The following is a 3,388-nucleotide window of genomic DNA, read 5'->3' on the forward strand; positions in this document are numbered from 1 at the left end:
AGGAAGGAAGGAAGGAAGGAAGGAAGGAAGGAAGGAAGGAAGGAAGGAAGGAAGAACAGAGGAAGGGAAGGAGGGAGGGAGAAAAAGTGGGAAGGGAAGGAGGGAAAGAGAGAGAAAGAGAAAGAAAGAAAAGTAGGAAGAAAGGGAGGAAGGAAGGGAGAGAGAAAGAAAGAAAAAGAAAAGGAAGGAAGGGAGGAAAGGGAAGAGAAACAAATAAAGGAAAAAGAAAGAAAGATAGGGAGGAAAGGAGGAAGGGAAGGATAAAAAAGAAAGAAAAGAAGGAACAGAGGGAAGGGAAGAAAGAGAAAGAAAAAAGGGAGGAGGGTAAGAGAGAGAAAGAAAGAAAAGGAGGGAAGGAAGGAAGGAAGAGAAGGAAGAGAGGAAGGAAAGGGAAAGGAAAGGAGCAATGATTTCTGGAGCAGAGAGACAGGTTAAGTGACTTGCCCTGAGTCCCACAAGTAGCTTATGTTTTGCCCAAGTCTTCCTTCTCTGTCCTTTGGGGTTCTCCGTGCTTTGTGTTACTGCACCTATTCAGAATTAATCAACGTACAGGAAAAGCCCATGTGTAATGAGAATAATGATGACAATGATTATCATAATAATGATGATGAGAAGGCAAGTGCTTTGATTTTGATTATACATGTAAGGTCATGCCAAATATATTTCTGTATGAGCCATGTTAAAAAAGAAAATACATAAAATATGAAGCAATAAAAATAATGGTGTTTTTTTGAAGTATGCTTCAATTTGAATGCAGAATTCATTCGTTTTCTCTCCAGGAGAAATATCATTTTTTCCACGGGATCTTCAGATCATTATCTTTATCAGAGCAGCTAAATCTTTCACAGTTGCTCATCCTTATGATATTGCTATTACTTTGTACAATATTCCCCTGGTTCTAATCATTTCACTTTGAATAAGTTCATATAAATTTCCTCAAGTTTTTCTGAACCCATTCCCCTAATCATTTCTTACAGAACAATAGTATTCCATCACAAACATATGACACAATTTGTTCAGCCACTCAGCTACTGATGTACATCCCCTCAGTTTCTGGTTCTCTACCATCATAAAAAGAGTTGCTACAAAAATTTACATACAAATGAGTCCTTTTCCCTTTTCTATTATTTCTTTGGAATATATACCTAGTGGTGATATTGTTGGGTCAAAGGGTATACACAGTTTTACAGACATAGTTCCATATTGTTATCCAGAATGGTTGAACTAGTTCACAACTCCACCAATAGTGAATTCCTGTCCCAATTTTTCCACATCTCCCCCACTTGTAATTTTCCTTGTCATATTAACCTGTCTGATAGGTGTGAGGAGGTATCTCAGAGTTCTTTTAATTGGCATCTTTCTAATCAGTAGTGACTTAGAGCATTTTTTCATGTGACTTGTTAGCTTTGATTTTTACAAATTTGTCTATAGTTCCCTCTGCATTTGAGAAATGAGACCTTTATCAGAGAAACATGATACATTTTTTCCTCATTTCCTGTTTTCTTTCCAATTTTGGCTGCATTAGCTTTGCTTACACAAAAGCATTTTAATTTCATAATCAAAATTATCTATTTTACCTACAAAAATATCTATTTTCCTATAATCCTCTTTTTGTCTTCCAAATATTATTTTTGTCTGCAGTTATTTTAAATAGACTTTTTCTTTTGTTCTCTTGCTGCTGGGTTTTGTTGATAGCATACTGGTGATCTATTTGGGTTTTTTTTAATATCTTGCAACTTTGCTAAAATTGTTAATTTTCTCAACCAGCTTTTTAGTTAGTTCTCTAGGGTTTTTCTAAGTATGCCATCATATCATAGGCAAAGAGTGAAAATTTTGTTTACTCATTGCCTATTTTTATTCCTTCAATTGCTTTTTCTTGTCTTATTGCTACTATTAGCATTTTTAGTATCCATGTTGAATAATAGTGGTGATAATGGACATCCTTGCTTCACTCCTGATGTTATTGGGAAAGCTTCAGGTTTTTCCCCATTATAGATAATGCTTGCTCTTGGTCTTAGATAAATACTACTTATCATTTTAAGAAAGGAGACTTCATTGATTCATATGATTTTTGGTGTTTTTAATAGGATTAAATGGGTGCTGTATTTCAGCAAAGTCTTTTTCTGCATCTATTGATCTATCCTCCAATTTTCACAGTTTCCATTTCAGTGTTTGATGGAGGATTTTTAATTTATTCCTTTTCTAGTTTTACTAGTTGTATGCCCAGTTCATTGATCTTTTCTCTTTTATTGATGTACACATTAAGAAAAAACAATTTTTCCTTAAATACTTCTTTGGTTGCATCCCACAAATTTTGGAATGTTGTGTTGTTGTCATTTTCTTTAATGAAATAATTGATTATTTCTATAATTTGTTCTTTGATCCACTCATTCTTTAGGATTAAATTACTGAGTTTCCAATTAACTTATTCTATGCTTCCATGGTCTTTTATAAAGTAATTTTTATTGCATTGTAGTCTAAAAAGTATTAATTTAACATTTCTGCTTTTCTGCATTTGGTTGTGAGGTTTGCACACCCTAGTACATGGCCAACTTTTTGAAGGTGTCATGTACAGCTGAAAAAAGGTATACTCCTTTCTATTCCCATCCAGTTTTCTTCAGAGATCTACCATATGTAACTTAGCTAAAATTCCATTCATTTCCTTAACTTTTTTCTAATTTATTTTATGGATAAATGTATCTAGCTCTGAATGGGGAAAGCTGAGGTGTCCCACAAGTATAGTTTTATTTCCTCTTGTAACTCTTAACTTTTCCTTAAAGAATTTTAAATGCTATACCATTTGGTGCACATATAGTTAGTACTGATATTACTTCCTTGTCTATGGTTTCCTTTTAGCATGATTAGTTTCCCTGCTTATGTCTTTTGATTAAATCTGCTTTTGCTTTGTCTAAGATAATGACTGCTACCTTTGCTTTTTTAATTGTAATTAAGCAAAATAGGTACTGCAACAGCCCCTTATTTCAACTGTGTATGTCTCTCTGTTTCAAGTGTGTTTGGTTTTCACTCCATTATGCTCTCTGCTTCCATTTTATGAGCAAATTCATTCCATTCACTTTCCCAGTTGTTTATTACGTATGAATTTCCCTCCATCTTATTTTCTTCTGTTTATCCTTCTCTCTCTCTTTTTATCTTATCCCTTCTCTAAAGTCTGTTTTGCTTCTTCTGATCACTGACTTATTCTATCTGCCCTCCCTTTTATCACTCCCCCTTTCTTTCATGCCTTTTGCCTCCTACTTCCCTGTTGAGTAAGATCACTTTCTATTACCGTGTATATGTGTTTAAATTTCTTTGAAGAAATTTAAATGTGAGCAAGTTTGAAGAATTTCCCATCTCTCTCTCTCTCTCTCTCTCTCTCTCTCTCTCTCTC

The sequence above is a fragment of the Petaurus breviceps genome, unplaced genomic scaffold (assembly GCF_028583685.1).
Source record: "Petaurus breviceps papuanus isolate PSGF00001 unplaced genomic scaffold, PetGlider_PUasm1.0 91133, whole genome shotgun sequence".
NCBI classification, from domain to species: domain Eukaryota; kingdom Metazoa; phylum Chordata; class Mammalia; order Diprotodontia; family Petauridae; genus Petaurus; species Petaurus breviceps.